The 20,112-nt window shown below is 41.9% G+C and overlaps 1 protein-coding gene across 2 annotated transcripts in view; it reads left to right on the top strand.

Annotated features, from left to right (window-relative positions):
- Window positions 1–20,112, top strand: part of LOC310924897 (alpha-actinin-4-like) — an 80,134-nt gene that overhangs the window by 28,584 nt on the left and 31,438 nt on the right. The gene's annotated exons all lie outside the window — the stretch shown is intronic.

Here is a 20,112-nt window from a genome sequence, read left to right as displayed (position 1 = left end):
ATATGTGTTTTTACTCTGCAGCTTTCCTGTGTTTGCTGGGGTATTTCCTATGTGGCTGCTATTAGAGACAGTTGTAATGTGACCGTTGTGAAGTCATTTCACACCGAGTTGTTTCCTGTGAGAGTACCTTCACCTCAGGCACCATCAAATAACACGCTTATGTCTTTTTATGCAGTATTTTGAACCTTACTGGCCTTAATTAGGATGAAGAATATAATCCAGATCTATGAACTGCTCATAAGACGAACTATTTGATATCAAGACATAAAACCTCTAATTCAGAAATAAATCCGGGTTAATTTTTACCCTAAAACTGTCGGTTGATTCGCTCTGACCTCACTCATCTTCCTACATGAGTCACTGCAGTTATTTGAATCATCACTGTGTCTCAGCGCTTCACAAACCAACAGTTCACTTCCCCCTTGTCGAGCCCGTTATCGCTGTGACGCGACGGCGAGTTGTAAAAATCCTCCACAAAGCGCTCGCCTCTCGCTTCAGGGGGTTAATGTTTTACATGGCGTACGGTTGGATACATTTACTGCATTCCTGGAGAATTAACATGGACATCCTCCCGCCCCCGCCCCCGCCGCCGCCGCCGCTTCCTGTGCTGTGCCTCTAAAGACAGGAAGTGGACTCGTTTGGCTGCTGATTGGCCCGAGTCAAAGAAGCGATGGCGTGATATGAGAGAAACAGATGCACGCTAAAACTGAGAGAGAGAGAGAGAGAGAGAGAGAGACACACACTAATGCTGAGTAACCCTCATGCTCTCATCTCTTGATCTTAACCACCTTCTTCCTTTTCTCTTAAAACGTCCTGTGTCTCATGATGCGTGAGGCATCACATGCTGTGAGGTGACAGGAGGAATGAAAAGCCTCAGAAAACAAGCACATAAAACCCCTTTAAACTGCTGCTATGCTACATATTCCAATGAGGAAGTGCATCTATTCTCCTCAGTGGCTTTCAGAGGAGTGACTCCATAGGTTTGTATGTAGATGAGAAAATGATCCTACTTTTTACTTGATACTAGGAGTTTATCTTAGGACTTAATCACTAGTTTCAACTAGGGCTGTCAAAAGGGGTCTGACTCCGGTTTAAAGTCATAAAGGGACTGCGGCGGGGAGTCGTGAAGAAGCTATTTTTAAACACTGTTAAAACAATGTTTTGATAATGAGGAGCAGTGCATCCACCGTTCCAGAGGGGGGCGCTGCGCTTCTGAGAACGGATGTGCTGGATAGTACTGGCCAATCACAAGACTCTGTCTTCTGCGGGTGAAAGTTCACTCTGAAATCTCGCAGCAGAAAAACAGCGTCAGAAAAGAGGATTTCTATCGGCTCGTTTACAGCAACTAGGAGGTTTTTGTAAGTAGACCTCCATAACTAACATTTATGTGCAACAGGACCACTCTATGTGACCTTTAAAATATTAAGTACATGCAGATTGGACGAGTGTCCTCTTCACGGTGCTGCCAGACAACTTCATCAGATGATTTGCAGGGACAGAGAACTAACTGCCCTGTAGTTTGTATAACTGTCTGTGTTACAAATGGTTTCAGGAAATTTATGAGAGAAAGAAGAGTTGAGATGATCCACAAAAGAAAAAGGAGAGGAGTAGACGAGCGATGCAGAAAGAAAGGGAGTGAGCGGCAGGAAGAGCATAGCTGACATTCCTGGCATCTCTGTCATGTTCAGCAGGGTTGACGACGCTCGGTCTCCTCCATCCTTCTCTCTGTTCCTCCTCTCTTTCACCTTCTTTACCTCCTTTTTCATCATTCCTTCATCATTTCCACGCGACGCAGTGTGAGCTTTTATTGTCTGTGAAAGTTTTGAATCTGGGAAGTCGGGATCGCTGACGTCTGCATGCAGATAAATATAGAACAATAGTTTGTTATATTACGCGTTCATTTAATTAATCCCAGGAAGACTGTCATTTAACCCACCCCCCCCCCCCCCCCCCCCCCACACACACACACACACACCCCACTGTCGTTTGTCAGAGCAAACAAAACAAAACAAATCATGCGACATTGGTATAAACAGCTCAGTGGTCTGGATTAAATACAGGGCGGGACTTCGACGGAGCAAAATACTGATTTCCTAACTCGTGATATACGACACACTACAACAGTGTCACTATTTTAAAACTCCCCACGATGGCACTTCACACACACACACACACACACTCCTTAAATGTTTTATTTTATGTATTTATATTTGTGTCAAAGAGTTTTGTAGTGAGACAAACATCAGTCCACGTTATGCAACAGTGGAACTGTGTGGTGTGGAGCAATGTGTCCCCAAAGACAACAGCAGGTTTTATTGACACACAGCAGGAAGACAAAGATGTCCTCATGTCATGTTGAAATATGCAAACACAATGGGTTACAAGCAATACTAGGGTTTTGAGGGTTTATTTAGAACTAAAATACATTACCCATACATATGTTTACCAAAGTGTATTTTTAAGTACTTAAACAATTGAAATGTAATGTTTTTGTAGCCTTAAAGGTCCCATATTATACCCTATTACCCCAAGTTAAACTAGGTCCTGGTGCCCTAATGAACATGTCTGTGTCATGCTTTAGTCAAAATATCATAAGGATGAAGCACAATAACAGTTCAATAACTCTGCCAAAACAGCCTTTTTCAGAACGCTCGGTTTTGTGCCTGATCATTTACATGTGAATGAGACCCAGGTAAACACACATCCACTGCTTCCAGGGGAGTGTTGATCTAACTGTCGCCACTTATCACCTATTGTCATGCAGCGTCGTCACAATCCCCGCTCCATATACCCCATAGTAATGTCCGTTTACCTGTTGTTACTGCGTTACACCGTAATGCATAGTGAGTGACCACGATTTTGGCTTCTCGCGATCATAAAAATATCGAAGAAAAACAATTAATGCGCCGCGCATGTAAATTCCCATGCTAGAAAAAGACCCTGAACGCACCAGTGTAAAGGCCACATTATACTTCTCCGACTGCGTATGCGTTATCCGTCTGCGTCACCACGGAGACGCCTCGAGCATTTATACTTCTGCGTCGTGGTGACGGACACTCGCTGCAATTTCCCGCCCGATCAGTAGGGGTCGCTGCGCAAGGTTGTTGTGCTTCTGGCTACAGTGAGCAATGGCGTCCGAGAAAGAAAGAGAGAGAAAGACTGTTGTTGTTGAAAAAGTGGCCGTTTCTCACTTTTCTGTGTGACGGAACGCAGTTTTAAGATAATTTGAGGCGAGAAATTGGCCATTTAGAGTCTAAACATGTGCTGTGTGTGTAAAGATATGACGTATTTATAGTTCGGCAGCGGCGTTATCGGCGGGGATCAGCTCCGCCTCTGTCAGGACGCCCGGAGCGCACTGAGAGCCGGCACAGAGCAGCTTAGCTCGGCCTGTCCTGAGGACCAATCGCAGCTCTTGCCGTCTCCGTAGTCCCTTGACGGAGTGACGGACACTTAAAAAATATTCCGTGCACCCGGAGACGACGCAGAGGCTCTTCGACAGGTTCTGCGTCGACGCAGAGGACTCTGCGTAGCTACGCAGAGCACTTTACGCAGGAGTATAAATTGGGCTTAACTGCGGCTCCAACTGGTGTGTGGATCAACAACACGAGGAGAGAACGTGGAAACACGACAGAAAGGCAGCCTTTGGTTGAGAAGAAATGTAGGACAACATCTACATCTTTCTGCAGTGCTTTCAAACGCGTGCTCCTCATATCACCGATCCACACACGCCACTCGCTAACCGCAGGCACGTAACTGGTGCGTTCAAGGTGTCCCTCCAGCATAGGAATTTACATACACGATCAACAACAAAGGGCTTGTGAAGCTTGTGAACATTTTTTTCATAAATAAAATATATCCACTGGACACAAAAATCTTCTGAGGCTGGAAGTTTGTGTAAAACACTTTACTCCGCTGTGCAGCCACTCTTCCTCCCTCGCCTGCAGTCTCGTATTTCACAGGGACAAGGGGGAGCTACGGTGGAGCTGTGAAGTACTCTGTGAAGTACTCTGTGAAGTACTCTGCCTGGCGGGGTGCCAACATTCACGGTGAAATGTCCGCACTGTCGTCACTTGGTCAGGAGGTGTAAACATCGCGTGTTTTATCACCTATACTTACACAAAGTGGAACCACTAAAACATGACGAGTCTTGTTTTTTCACATTTTGGGGACTGGTATGGCCCACTGAGTCCCAAATATAAGTACTAAAAGATTAAAAAGTTGATTTTGCACAAAAGTGGACCTTTAAAATAAGCTTTTACACATATTTAGGCAAGGCTCCTGCTTAATAGAGGCTGCTGTCTTGTGCCAACCATATAAAAACGTTTTGCATTTTGAATGAGAAGGGGAAAAAAACATCCTTTTTGCACTGTGAAGGCCACCGTACTGTAGTTTTCCAGTTCTTACACACTGAACCTTTTTAAATGTGTTAGCAGTTATTCAGTTCGAGTGTAAATCTCAAAAGGGGAAATTGTCTCATAGATGATGATTTGATATTTGTGATGTCTGTTGATACTGAAATGATTCGCAGGACCTTGTTGGGTTTGACTTTGGCCGGACTCTGGAACAACAAAGACAGGAAGAGACGTAAATAAATGGACAAATCACCACATTGCTTGACACTTAACCCCCTTCCCTCTATTCCTCTGCCCTCTTCCTGCCTCCCTCCCTCCCTCCCACCTTCCCTCCCTCCTCTTCCTCTCCACCTCCTCTTAAAACAGTTGATTTGTTTGGGGGGTTTTTTTGCTGGTAAAATGACAAATGAGGTTTTTAAAATGTTCAAGAAATGTGTGAAGCTTTTATGGTGTGAGGAAGATGCAGCCAGTGGAGGTTAGATCTCTGTGTGTGTGTGTGTGGCAGATACAGAGGTGTCAGTTCTCTATGGTGAGTCCGTCTGCTCCTACTAGAGTTTACATTCTCCCATATTTCCCGGGACACTGTCCTCGGGGCTGGGTCGAGTCGGGCCCTTGATCAAGCATTTCAAGCGTTTTTCCTCCCTCGTCGTCGTGTTTGCGTGGAAAGTTACAGCACGTCGTATTGCGTGAAGGTGTAAAAACCAGAGGTGGGGGAAAAAAAATTGATTCACATAGGAAATCGCGATTCTAATCATGCACGAATCTGAATCGATTCATAAACTTCAAAAATCGAAAAAATAAATAAATTCTATTTTGAAAAACCACACAAAACACCAGTTTGTGTTATTTGTGTACAGTTTATTTTTGTAACTTCTGGGAGAAAAAGGCAGCTAGCCTAAGCTATTATTTATGCAAGTTATTTTCTTTTACAGTAAGTAAGTTTTTATTTGTTTTGAATGAATAAATGTTAACTTTTGTCTTAAAGGGACACTGTGTAGTATTTATGGGTTTATATAACCCAAAATCCACTTTTTTATACATATTATGTGCTCCTGCATTGTCTAGTCGCTGTATAATAGTTTTAGTTTCACTTTCGTAGTGTTTCAAAAAGTCATGTAAAATAACATGGTCACGGGCCGCGGTTGCATAGCCACTGTTAGCAGAGAGACGCCATGTTTCTACCGGAGCCTGTAAGGACAAACGCGAGAGAACAAATCAAGCGTCTCTTTACTTGTAGCTGAAGTCCCGCCTCCTCTCTCTCCGCTTCATCTGCTACTTCCGCGGTAGCTCCGCCCTCTCCCTCGCCTCACGAACCTCATCTGCTGACACGGAGAAAGACGACGAGGACGACATTTGACCAGCTGAGGACACCGTAGCGCTCAGGGAAGGGAGGGGGTGAGCAGAGGAGCAGTTCTTTGTTGTAAATTTCAGCCTCTCCTCTAGATGGCACTATAAACTACTTACTTCACCTTTAAGTTCGCCTTTGTGTGATGATGACATCACATTATCGTATGCAAACTGTATTGTTTAGATGCCATCATTTGCCTTAACACACTATGCGTTGTATACATTTTTGAATCGAGAATCGTATGAATCGAATCGGTCGACTCGAGAATCGATTTTTGAATCGAATCGAGACTCTGAGAATCGGAATCGAATCGAACCGTGAGCCACCCAAAGATTCACATCCCTAGTAAAAACCTGCGGTCGTGAACGCATCATTTAAAAACCAGGAAGTGCGTCGTCATCAGCAACATATGCGTTCATGGAAGCGGATCTCAGTGGCTCTGTTATTGGCAGCAGGTACAACAAGCTCCCGCTGTGGGGAGGACGTGGACGTACGTGTACATTTACGGCTCGCGTATTAAAAAAAATGACGGGTTTAAATCGTGCTCGTGATTACAGTTGATGTGTGGGTTTGGGGCCCGATCTAATCTCTACTACGCTCTTACCTCGATGAGTCCTCACCGAGCAGCAAACTCTGGGGGGTCAAAAGGTCACTTGCCGTTTATAAACGTCCTCTCCTCTTTCCTCGCGCCTCCATCTTTCATCTCGACAAACTGCTTTAATTATTTGATCCTCTTATCCCACATTCATCCCTCTGTGACCTCTCATTTAGAGAAGCTCACGCCTACTTTTTTTTATTTCAACCTATTTATTACATGAAGAGTTGCGTTTCCTGTCGTCGAATTACTTGTGCTCAGCAGTTTGTGATATTTAGGATTTAGGGATCGATGTTTTTCTACTTTTTTATTTGTTATACTTCTTTCCCCTCTTTCTCATATTTGTCACTTTTCCTCTTATCTTTTATCTCCTCTTTCTCTTAGCATTTCCTCTCCTTCCCTTCCCCGTCTTCCTTCCCACAATCCTCCCTTTTCTTCTGTTTACCTTGGCTACTATTTAAAGGCACCTCTCCGGAGAGTTGTATGTCTGACTGGACACAGTCGATGGAGCTTGTTGAAAACAGTCGGTGTGAAGCCGTTGCCTCACACACTGTAATATGTAAAAGAGCATTAGGCATCGACGTGTTGTGTCAGCTCGCTCTGTGAGATGTGTGCGTGTGTGTGTGTGTGTGTGCGTGTGTGTGTGTGTTCTTGTACTTGCGGCATACTGAGGACCAGTGAGGATTTTTAACCAACAAAGTGAGGTCATTTTTACAGAGTGAGGACATTTTGGCCGGTCCTCACTTTGTTTTCACTGAAATCACTTCCTTAGGTTGCTATAACATGCTATACTCAATTTGTCAAAAAAAATAAAAATCGGACGACATAGTATAGTATGACGTTTTTGTCAAATTTTGAACCAAAAATTTTGGGTCAAATTTTTTTTTTACATTTGGATGACGTATTTGTAAAATTTTGGACCAAAATATTTTTGTAAAAAGTTTTTTCAAATTTTGGACGACATAGTATTCTATGACATTTTTGTAAAATTTTGGACCAAAATTTTTTTGTAAAAAGTTTTTTCAAATTTTGGACGACATAGTATAGTATGACGTTTTTATACAATTTTGGACCAACATTTTTTTGTAAAAAGTTTTTCAAATTTTGGACGACAGTATAGTATGACGTTTTTGTAAAATTTTGAACTAAAATATTTTTGTAAAAAGTTTTTTCAAATTTTGGACGACATAGTATACTATGACATTTTTGTAAAATTTTGGACCAAAATTTTTTTGTAAAAAGTTTTTTCAAATTTTGGACGACATAGTATAGTATGACATTTTTATAAAATTTTGGACCAACATTTTTTTGTAAAAAGTTTTTCAAATTTTGGACGACATAGTATAGTATGACATTTTTGTCAAATTTCGGACTAAACATTTTTGGTCAAATTTTTTTTAAAATTTTGGTCGACAGTATAATATGACGATTTGACAAATTTTGGACCAAAAATTACACAAAAAAAAAAAAAACATTGAAAAAGTTTTCAACCCCTTTTTGCTCTGGGGCTCCACCTGCAGACATTTTATGGTACTGTAACCTATAGTTCTTTGTATATGTCATTCGTGAAGTAGATATTTGTAATTGTTGATTTATAAAGTGGAAATGCTGGTCCTCACTTTGTCAGCAACCCGGTCCTCAGTATGCAGCAAGTACAAGAATGTGTGTGTGTGTGTGTGTGAGTGAGTTCTTTGGTGACACAATGTCCCCATATTACAGTTCTGGTTTCCTGACTGTACCTGTCAGCACATGAAGCAAGAGGGAGGCTCCCTCCTCCATTTGTGTGTAAATGTTAACGATCACCTGTCCGGACATGAGAGAGGATAATTAGACCAGAACAGGGACTCTGCTTCGTCAGTCTCCTCCTCCTCCTCCTCCTCCTCCTTCCTCGCTGTGTTGATTCATGGTAAACAGCGGTCACTCTCTGGTGACCACTAGTATGTTGGACATGGACGTCCTGGTGGCCAGCTTCTGCGTCTCTCTCTCTCTCTCTGCAGAACCTCTCCACACTTGGCTTTGGCACCGCATTCCAGTTTGTTATCATTAATCATTTTGAGAGATGCTGCCAGTTTTTTGTGGGAAAATGTCGATCTGCAAAACAGCTGTTTACTCATTTATGCAACAGGGGACCGGTTCTTCCGTTCCTCAGACTGTCTGTGGACACATTCTTGTACCGTAATCTTACAATTATTCTGATAATTGTTGTTTTATTTCCCCATGAGAAAGTCCTATTTTTAAGTTAATCTCACAGTAAACTCAGTTTTCTTGTTGTGAATATGTTGTTATGTTTGTTTGTCTGTCTGTTGGCAACATAACTCGAAAAGTCTTGGATGGATTTGGATAACATTTTCAGGATATGTCCACAATGGGACCAAGAGCAATTGATTAAAAAAAGCGATCCATAGACGCTATCACTATTTTTATCCCTGTTTTGCGGGGGGCCGAGTTCTGCGCTCTCAGAGTGCTTTTCTAGTTTTGATAAAATGGGAATATGGGTGACTGAAGAAAGAGTTTGTGTGAATGTTTTAGCTCCGATGTTGGTGAAATAGTTACAAAGTTAGTACGCACCTGAGGTTAATGGATTACTCCAACGGTTATACGTCCTACATCTATATGTATGCTGCTGAGTGGAGCTGAAACAATTAATCCATTACTGAATGAATCGTCAACTATTTTGTTTTGAAGCTTTTTTCACGATTAAAACCAGATTCCTGATGGTTTTAGCTCCTTAAATGTGAACGTTTTCTTCGTTCCTTTGCTCCACATAACAAACATAACAAATCATTAAATCTGAATCATTTTGGTTCGTGGACATTTGAGAACGTCGTCATTTCCAGGTTTTGACAAACACCGTCGACGTTTCAACAACATTTTTTGGACCAAACGATGAATGGAGAAAGTAATGGACACATTAAATCGATTACAAAATAATCATTAGTTTGCAGCTCTGTTGCTGAGTTGAGTGCAAAAACACCAACCTGTCCTCTCTGGAGCATTTGAGGCAAAAGCCTGTGACGATACAATAGCCAGCGGTGCTACTGGGTTTTGCGCCACAGCCCTTTTTTAATTGACGTCCCTCTAAGAATAGGAGGCTTTGTGTCAGACCAGGCCAGACCAGACCAGTCTAGTAACTGAGCTTTATTCACACGGCCAGACCAGCTTGGTTTTGGCTGAACTGAGTCTGGTCCAGTTTAGTAAGGCTTTGTCCAAGTCCCTTGAGGTTGTACCTCCTGCCAGCACGTCCACATATATAACTCCGTTTATACTCGCAGTTGTAAAACGGCTCTTTCGACCATTTGCTGCCCTTTTACATTTGTGTTTTTCATTGCCTGACGCTGTACGGGGGTCACACCCATGCTTTCACATTCACGTAAAGGCCATATTTACACATCGGTCGCTGCTGTGTGAGGTGCTGAGGCTGCGTCGCTGGCTTCGTTCTTCCATCTACCTTTGTGTTTTTGCCAGGTTATTGATTATAGGGTTAGAAAATGAATACTTAACGGCACAAGCGCAGATGGATATATTGTCGTTTCTTGGCCGCGTGTCATGCAATCTCACAAAGGCTTCCGCTGTGTGAGCTCACCCTCGCTGCGTGTCTCTGCCTGTCCACCTGAACCTGCGTGAGAGAGTGCAACTGATAATCTGTGTGAAGATGGTGGGAGTGTGTGTGTGTGTGTGTGTGTGTGTGTGTATATGTGGGTGTGTGACTACGAGATGACGAGATGTGATGAAAGTTCTTCGAACAATGCGCGTTGTGTGTGAGATGTGCACAAAAAATGACACGAGAGGAACTTATTTTTGTCCTACGTTCTCCGATGGACTCAGAAGCAAGGGAGTGTGAGATCATTGGTGTTGACACGAATGAGGGAGTATGTATGTAATCGACAGAACACGCACTCACACACACACACACACACACACACACACACGCAGCTGACATTGCACAGAATGTGACGCAGCTGAGCGGTAACATTGTGCTCATTCTTCTCAGGTGTAGAAGGACACACCCTTATCTGTGTTGTGTGTGTGTGTGTGTCTGTCCCGTGTAATGTCATACAGCAACATGTAACACTTTTGTATTTTATGTATGAGTTACATGGTTATTATTGTCTATTTGTTATTTTGTTTATACTTCTAATTAGGGATGTGAATATTTGGGTGTCTCACGATTCGATTCCGATTCTTAGGGTCACGATTCTCGATTCACAAATGGATACAATGCATAGTGTGTTAAGGCAAATTATGGCATCAAAACAATACAGTTTGTATAAGATGGTGTGATTTTAAATAAACTGATTCCAACGATGTCATAACACAGAGGCAAACTTAAGACAAAAGTTGACGTTTATTCATTCAAAACAAATAAAAACGTACTTACTGTACAAGAAAATAACTTGCATAAATAAAAGCTTGGACTATCTGCCTATTTCTCCCAGAAGTTACAAAAATAAACTGTGCACAAATAACACAAACTGGTGTTTTGTGACGTTTTTGAATCGATTCAGAATTGTGAATTATTAGAATCGCGATTCTTGCGTGAATTTATTATTTTTTTACCCCCACCCCTACTTCTACTTCTTCTAATCTTGCTCTAGGAGCTCAATAGAGTTATATTCTAACGTATTCTATGTGCAAATCAATGTACCTATCGGATAATTGTCCCCGTATTAAGAAAATTGGCACGATTGAGTCAGAATATATTAGTTATACTGTGACACAGTATGTATACACAAGTATACACAATACTTGTGTGTGTGTGTGTTTAATGTGAACTCCTGTGTCTGTTGAGCACATTCCTGTCAAAGGAGCGGTGTATGCAGATGGACAGCATTAGTTTACATAACTCCCCGTCTCTGTGTTTTAATTTCACACGCACGCTCCTGTATATTTGTGCGTTCATCCTCTCTTTGACACTGACCACATGTTGGCGTTAACCGGTGCGACTCTTGACCTTTGACCCAGTAGGGCCCAGTTAGGGATGAGAGATGAAAGACTGTGGAGGTCACTCTCTGTGTGTGTGTGTGTGCAGGTTTGTACTTGTGTGTGTGTTTTAAAAAAAAAAAAACAGATCAAACAGTTGACCCCAACAGACCCCATTAGGCTTCTTCTATGTTCCACACCCGCCGCAGTAAAGCAGCGAGGAGGCGGCTGTATTTCTGTCAGCGAGGTTAAAACGTCGGACAACTTAAGCCCGCGTTGGCGTTTTTCTCTCGTGGGTCTTGATTAGGTTCCGTCTGTGCGTGAACTGAAAGTCAAAACAGACGCTGCGTTCGAAAATCAGTGCCGCGAGTTCTCACTTATTACAGTTTGCGTTTTCTAAAAGAAAACAAACGCCACGGAAGAAAAAGCTGATGCACGTTGTTGTTGTTTTTCACATCCTTTATGCAGAATGCACGAGAAAACATATGTTGCATATCTGTTGTGCCTGCAGCTGTCGGTGTAGACGCGGCAGTGAAAATGTAACGGAGGCCTTAACCGCTTCCAGACGCACTCGCAGGTTCTCCAACCAACACAAACGACAGACATTCTGCACCGGCAACAATCCTGCGTGTGTCCAGTGGAAACTAACTAGCTTTATTCGCTAAATTAGTGACTTAAAGTAAATGAGTAACCGACACAGTTGTTTTTATTCTGCAGATTGGCTAATCAAAGTTGACCCTAGTTGACTTTTAAAGGTGTTGACGAAAAACATCCTGCTGCACAGACTGTGATTTTAAACGACGACAGCTGCTTGTTGTTGGTGACTGACTCACATTTAGTAATCGTGAGTAAACTGTGCCCAGTTTAATCCGATTAAAGGGGTTTTATGTCATTTAAAGTCAAAGGGTTCATAATAGCGATGCACATTTTCCGAAAAGGGCTTTAAAACACGTTCGTTTGATTAAGACTAAAGGTTAAACTTTCACTGTTTTTACATGTGTTGCGTAACCTATACAATGGGATGAGAGCACTGGCTTCGTGCCCAAAATATAAACTGTTCCTAATACTCAGATCCAGCTTTGCTCTCTTTGGTGTCTCACAGCCGATCAGCTTGTTATCTCTGCCCCTGAAATCCTCTGATCTGATGTGATCTGATGTGATCTGATGTGTGTAGTCATTAACACACAGCAGTCACAGGGACAGGTTTGGTGTCTCTGGCCTGGATTCGGGCTCGGTTCACTCTTAATTTGGCCAATTCACAAAATGGGAATATCTTTTGAATAAAAAAAGCACAAACTCGACTGACATCAAAGTTCATGTGCTCGTACTTAAAGGGACAATGTGTAGTATTTATGGGTTTATTTGACCCAAAATCCACTTTTTTATACATATGTGCTCCTGCATTGTCTAGTCGCTGTATAATAGTTTTTGTTTCATTTTCGTAGTGTTTCAAAAAGTCATGTAAAATAACATGGTCGCGGGCCGCGGTTGCATAGCCACTGTTAGCAGCGAGACGCCATGTTTCTACCGGAGCCTGTAAGGACAAACGCGAGAGAACAAATCAAGCGTCTCTTTACTTGTAGCAGAAGTCCCGCCTCCTCTCTCTCCGCTTCGTCTGCTACGGCCGCGGTAGCTCCGCCCTCTCCCTCGCCTCACGAACCTCATCTGCTGACACGGAGAAAGACGACGAGGACGACATTTGACCCTCTGAGGATACCGTAGCGCTCAGGGAAGGGAGGGGGTGAGCAGAGCAGCAGTTCTTTGTTGTAAATTTCAGCCTCTCCTCTAGATGGCACTATAAACTACTTACTTCACCTTTAACTGGAGTGTTTTCACCTGTACAGTGTAAAGGCCACCTTATACTTCTCCGACTGCGTAATGCGTTATCCTTCTGCGTCACCACGTAGACCGCTCGAGCCTTTATACTTCTGCGTCGTGGTGACGGACACGCGCTGCAATTTCCCGCCCGATCAGTAGGGGTCGCTGCGCAAGGTTGTTGTGCTTTTGGCTACAGTGAGCAATGGCGTCCGAGGGAGAAAGACTGTTGTTGTTGAAACAGTGGCCGTTTCTCACTTTTCTGTGTGACGGAACGCAGTTTTAAGATAATTTGATCCGAGAAATTGTCCATTTAGAGTCTAAACATGTGCTGTGTGTGTTAAGATATGACGTATTTATAGTTTGGCAGCGACGAAGTCGGCGGGGATCAGCTCCGCCCTCTGTGGACGCTCGGTGCTCACTGTGAGCCGGCACAGAGCAGCGTTATCTCGGCCTGTCCTGAGGACCAATCGCAGCTCTTACCGTCTCCGTTGTCCTTTAACGGAGTGACGGACACTTAAAAAATATCCCGTGCAGCCGGAGACGACGCAGAGGCTCTTCGACAGGTTCTGCGTCGACACAGAGGACTCTGCGTAACCTACGTAGAGCACTTTACGCAGGAGTATAAATTGGGCTTAACAGCATTCCACTTCAGGATGGATGTGGAGACCAGGTTTGAACAGGGCCAAGTGTTTAAATTTGCATTTCACATCATGTTTTTTTTTTTTCACGATATAGTCAAGTAATTATGATAAAGAGACATAGTTTGGAACTGGATACATGTTGGTTTAACTCATACAGAACACTCACTCTCTGACTCCCTGCAAGTCTTGGCCTGTCGCTGTCACCACTCCCTGTGTCAGTGTGTGTGTGTGCGCTCTTGCCTGGCTATGCTTGTGTGGACCACCCCCCTTGGCAAACTACCTTTCTTGTGGGGACACTTTTCCCTGCAGGGACAAAATGCCCGGTCCCATCAAGGAAAATGTCAGGATGAGCTCCTTTGCCCCCAGTGGATGATCTGTCAAAGTTTCAGCAGTGGTCCTCCTCATAGACTTAGGAACACTCAGAAATGTGTGTGTTTCAAGTGTGCCATGTGGCCACTCAAAAGAATTGTGCGTGTGTTCATAGCTGCTCTTTGATACAGTTCATGTTCTGTTGTTCATGTTTTCTTCTGCTAATCAGAATCACATTTAAAGTATAATAGATTATGCTAACGTGTCTGATAAAAAGGCACAGTCACAGTTAACAGGTGAAATGATTTATTTATCTCTCTCAGCTTCTTTTAATTTCTTTAAGGTTTATTCACATTTTAAACATGGTCTTCATGTTCATGGTCCAAAGTAATATTTATTATCACATTTTCTTGTTGTTTTTATCGTTTGTAAGACATGATTCAACTGAAGAAATAGAAGAATAGAATTTCAAGAATACATCTACAATGCGCTTTAATTGTTGTGTACTATACATTTTGTGAACTACATGTTTCGACCTGCCGAGGAACTACAGACTACAGTGACTTTATTCTCCGCTATAATCTGGTATTTGGTAGTGTTTATGTTTTTTAACTGTAAGCTGTCACTTTTTAATAAGTAACCAATACTTTAAATGCATTGTTGGACACAGAGTAGAGACCTAAAGTCTAAAATCAATCAGTGTTTGAGTCGGTGACGGTGATGAATACATCTTCACTCTGGAAGAGAGAAACTTAAAGGTACAATGTGTAGTATTTATGGGTTTATATAACCCAAAATCCACTTTTTTAAACATATTATGTGCTCCTGCATTGTCTAGTCGCTGTATAATAGTTTTTGTTTCATTTTCGTAGTGTTTCAAAAAGTCATGTCAAATAACATGGTCGCGGGCCGCGGTTGCATAGCCACTGTTAGCAGAGAGACGACATGTTTCTACCGGAGCCTGTAAGGACAAACGCGAGAGAACAAATCAAGCGTCGCTTTACTTGTAGCGGAAGTCCCGCCTCCACTCTCTCCGCTTCGTCTGCTACGGCCGCGGTAGCTCCGCCCTCTCCCTCGCCTCACGAACCTCATCTGCTGACACGGAGAAAGACGACGAGGACGACATTTGACCGGCTGAGGACACCGTAGCGCTCAGGGAAGGGAGGGGGTGAGCAGAGCAGCAGGTCTTTGTTGTAAATTTCAGCCTCTCCTCTAGATGGCACTATAAACTACTTATTTCCCCTTTAAGCCCAATTTATAGTCTATAGTTTAAGTGCTCTGCGTAGGTTACGCAGAGTCCTCTGCGTCGACGTAGAGCCTGTCGAAGAGCCTCTGCATCGTCTCCGACTGCACGAAATATTTTTTAAGTGTCCGTCACTCCGTCAAGGGACAACGGAGACGGCAAGAGCTACGATTGGTCCTCAGGACACCGAGCGTCCACAGAGGCGGAGCTGATCCCCGCCGACAACGTCGCTGCCGAACTATAAATACGTCATATCTTAACACACACAGCACATGTTTAGACTCTAAATGGCCAATTTCTCGCCTCAAATTATCTTAAAACTGCGTTCCGTCACACAGAAAAGTGAGAAACGGCCACTGTTTCAACAACAACAGTCTTTCTCTCGCTTTCTCTCTCGGACGCCATTGCTCACTGTAGCCAAAAGCACAACAACCTTGCGCAGCGACCCCTACTGATCGGGCGGGAAATTGCAGCGCGTGTCCGTCACCACGACGCAGAAGTATAACGGCTCGAGGCGTCTCCGTGGTGACGCAGACGGATAACGCATTACGCAGTCGGAGAAGTATAATGTGGCCTTTAGCTGGAACTTCCTGTCATTGCAGGCCCACTTCCTGCTGCATTGTCCTGACCTCTGTGAGGGAGGGGGGGGGGGGGGTTGTCTTTGCACTGCCCCCTAACTTTGTCTGTATATCTGTTTGTTTAAATATATCACCCCCCCCCCCCCCCCACCCTCCTCCTCCTCCTGTCCTGGTCCAGTGTCAGAGACTCTGTAATTGTGTGTAAATGTGTGAGTTGGGGGGTTGTTATTGGCCTAGGGACGGGGGGGGGTCACTGAGTGAGGGAGAGCACGGTTTGGGGGCAGAGTGAAGGCTGCTATTATCCACCTCGCTTCAATGGGAGCTTTGTGCCGGTGGCTGCGGTGGGACGGTTAGGAGAGAGGGTGCAGGGAGTGAGTGAGCAGCAACCAGCCATAATGTTTTCCAACACTGACTGTGCAGAAGAGAGGGAGGGAGGGAGGGAAAGAGGAGGTGCACGGGTGACTGTGATTGGTCCGTCCCTTCTTGAACTATCACTGATTTTCCTCCCGAGGCATTTCTGTGTCCAGTTAGGACAAAGTACAGAGAGGAAGCAGTTGTGTGGCTAATGTGAGTCTCAGTTTACTGGCTGATGTGACACACGACAAAATAACAAGCACACTATTGTATTTATTTGAAGTTAGAGCTGAAACGATTAATCGATGAATCGATTATTAATCGATTACTAAATTAATCGGCAACTATTTTGATAATCGATAATCGGTTTGAAGCTTTTTTTCATGATCGAAACAAGATTTATGATTGTTTTAGCTTCTTAAAAGTGCATATTTTCTTGGTTTCTTTGCTCCACGTAACAAAGAAATCATTAAAAGTGAATCATTTTGGTTTGTGAACAAAACAAGACATTCGAGAACATCGTCATTTCCAGCTTTGACAAACACTGATCAACATTTTTTTTATCATTTTATGACATTTTATGACTAAACGATTCATCGAGAAAATAATCGACAGATTAATCGATTACCAAAAGTAGTGAAGTTTCAGAATACTGTGATATATTTTTACAAAGGAACGTGACTGATTGATTTGATTTGATTTTTAATTTATATCTCAAACGCTCGACATACTGTGACAGATAAAATAAATAAATAAGAATAATCCGAAAACACAAAATAAAGGAGATTAATCAATTGTGTCAATAAAAAAAAAGAAAGAAAGAAAATAAACATAATCTATGCATTTGAGAAGGAGCAGGCAGAAGCATAATGCTTTTTTTGGGCCTGCCCCCACTTTAAAATATCATATATCTACACAATATGTGTATATGCATGTACACAAAACAAATAATAATAATTATTTGTACTTGATCACTGACAGAGGTTGATGGAATCTGCCTTTTTTTTTGCCTCGTTTTGTTTTAGTAATACTAATAATAATAATAATACATTTTATTTATACAGCATGTTTAAAACTCCCAAAGACACTTTAGGATTAAAACAAAAGAAAAGGAGTACATGCATATAGACAACAGAAAAGAATAACCAGGACACGTGAGAAACAGAACAAATAGTACAGTTACAGTTTGGCCTGGATATTGAAAAATGTCCAAATATGAATTAGGACTGAACAATTTGATTAAAAATGTTTTTTTATGGCATGGATTACAAGTGTGATTTTGATTTGAAGCTGAGCGTCAGTAAAATATTAACTGTGTTCCTAGATTTAAAACAAGATTAAATTATACATTATAGATTTATACTCCTCTAATATAAGGATGAGAAACACTATTGTTCCCACACGTGTTACTTTTTTAACTGCATAGAACAATCGAAAGCATTAGTTTTTTTGCGTTAAAATTGCGAAAACGATTTGAAAACGATGAGATATTCAGCCGTAATATTAATGCTGTAATTGTACCTGCTCTTGTGTGTACGGTGTACAAGTCACTGTGATCTTTAAAGTTGTGTTTTCCAGCTGGAAGAATAAATCCCACTTTGTCTTCCGTCACATCCTCTGTCCTCTTCCCCTCCTTCACTTCTGCAGATTCTGCTGCATTTATTTCACTTTGCGTGAATGACATGAGACCTTTTTTAAGGAGAACTGGAAAACAAACTTCACTCCCATATTTAACATGTATTTTCTTGCTCTTGACATTTGGAGAGATTTTACTGAAACGATGTAATGGGTCAGAAGCACAATGCCTCTCGACTGTGTTTACTACATTGATGGATGATGGTTCCATAGCTGAAGTCTGTGCAGGGTGGCGTGACAAAGCTGGTGGAAAACTCACGCACACAGACACACACACACACATTCTTGTACTTGCCGCATACTGAGGACCAGCATTTCCACTTTATAAATCAACACAATTACAAATATCTACTTCATGAATGACATCTATAAAGAACTACTGGGACCTTATCGCAATAAACATCGTACCATAGAGACTCTCAAAATATCGTAATAAACATCGTACTATTGAGACTCTCAAAATATCGCAATAAACATCGTACTAGAGAATCTCAAAATATTGCAATAAATATCGTACCATAGAGACTCTCAAAATATCGCAATAAACATCGTACCATAGAGACTCTCAAACTGTCGCAATAAACATCGTACCATAGAGACTCTCAAACTATCGCAATAAACATCGTACCAGATACTCTCAAAATATCGCAATAAACATCGTACCATAGAGACTCTCAAACTGTCGCAATAAACATCGTACCATAGAGACTCTCAAAATATCGCAATAAACATCGTACCATAGAGACTCTCAAAATATCGCAATAAACATCGTACCATAGAGACTCTAAAAATATCGCAATAAACATCGTACCACAGAGACTCTCAAAATATCGCAATAGACATCGTACCATAGAGACTCTCAAAATATTGTAATAAACAGCGTACCATAGAGACTGTCAAAATATCGCAATAAACATCGTACCATAGAGACTCTCAAAATATAGCAATAAATATCGTACCATAGAGACTCTCAAAATATAGCAATAAACATCGTACCATAGAGACTCTCAAAATATAGCAATAAATATCGTACCATAGAGACTCTCAAACTACAGCAATAAACATCGTACTATTGAGTCTCTCAAAATATTGCAATAAAAATCGTACTATTGAGATTCTCAAAATATCGCAATAAACATCGTACTATTGAGACTCTCAAACTACCGCAATAAACATCGTACTATTGAGATTTTCCAAAAATTCGCAATAAACATTGTACTGTTGAGACTCTCAAACTATCGCAATAAACATCGTACCATAGAGACTCTCAAAATATGGCAATAAATATCGTACCATAGAGACTCTCAAAATATCGCAATAAACATCGTACCATAGAGACTCTCAAACTGTCGCAATAAACATCGTACCATAGAGACTCTCAAAATATCGCAATAAACATCGTACCACAGAGACTCTCAAAATATCGCAATAAACATCGTACCATAGAGACTGTCAAATTATCGCAATAAACATCGTACCATAGAGATTCTCAAAATATCGTTATAAATATCACATCATAGACTCTCAAACTATCACAATAAACATCGTACCATAGAGACTGTCAAATTATCGCAATAAACATCGTACCATAGAGATTCTCAAAATATCGTTATAAATATCACATCATAGACTCTCAAACTATCACAATAAACATTGTACCATAGAGACTCTCAAAATATCGCAATAAATATCTTACCATAGAGACTCTCAAAATATCGCAATAAATATCGTACCATAGAGACTCATTGGACCTTAGTTAAAAACAGACTATAGCATGTTTATGATCTAAGGAATTGATTTCAGTGAAAACAAAGTGAGGACCGGCCAAAATGTCCTCACTTCATAAAAATGACCTCACTTTGTTGGTTAAAAACCCTCACTGGTCCTCAGTATGCCACAAGTACAAGAACACACACACACACACACACCCGCCTCTCCGCAGTCCCGTTCCTTACCTTGGTTCCACAAACTCCTTCAAAATAAAATGATTCAAAACACATTTGTGAAGAATGTGGGCTAACCAGAAGCACAAAAACACAGATTCCAACCCCCGCTATTGATGTGTGTGATGTTGTGCTGGTGTGTGTGTGTGTGTGTCTTTTCCCCAGATGTTGTGTGTTTGTGATTTGGTGCACCGTTCTGATGTTTAATTACATGTGTCACAGATGTTTGTCAGTTAGGTTTTTAGATGGCAGAGGGATCTCTGTGTTTGGTTTTTTGGGGATTAATGGCAGCGTTTTATAACCTGTGGCTCTTTATGTCGCTGTGGGTTCCGCACTGGTAGTTTCTGATGTTACACGCTGTGTGTTTTCTTTCTCT

The sequence above is a fragment of the Microchirus variegatus genome, assembly GCF_963457635.1.
Source record: "Microchirus variegatus genome assembly, chromosome: 3".
Classification (NCBI taxonomy): domain Eukaryota; kingdom Metazoa; phylum Chordata; class Actinopteri; order Pleuronectiformes; family Soleidae; genus Microchirus; species Microchirus variegatus.
Note: the sequence above shows the minus strand (reverse complement) of the source record. Positions and strands in the feature narration are given on the sequence as shown.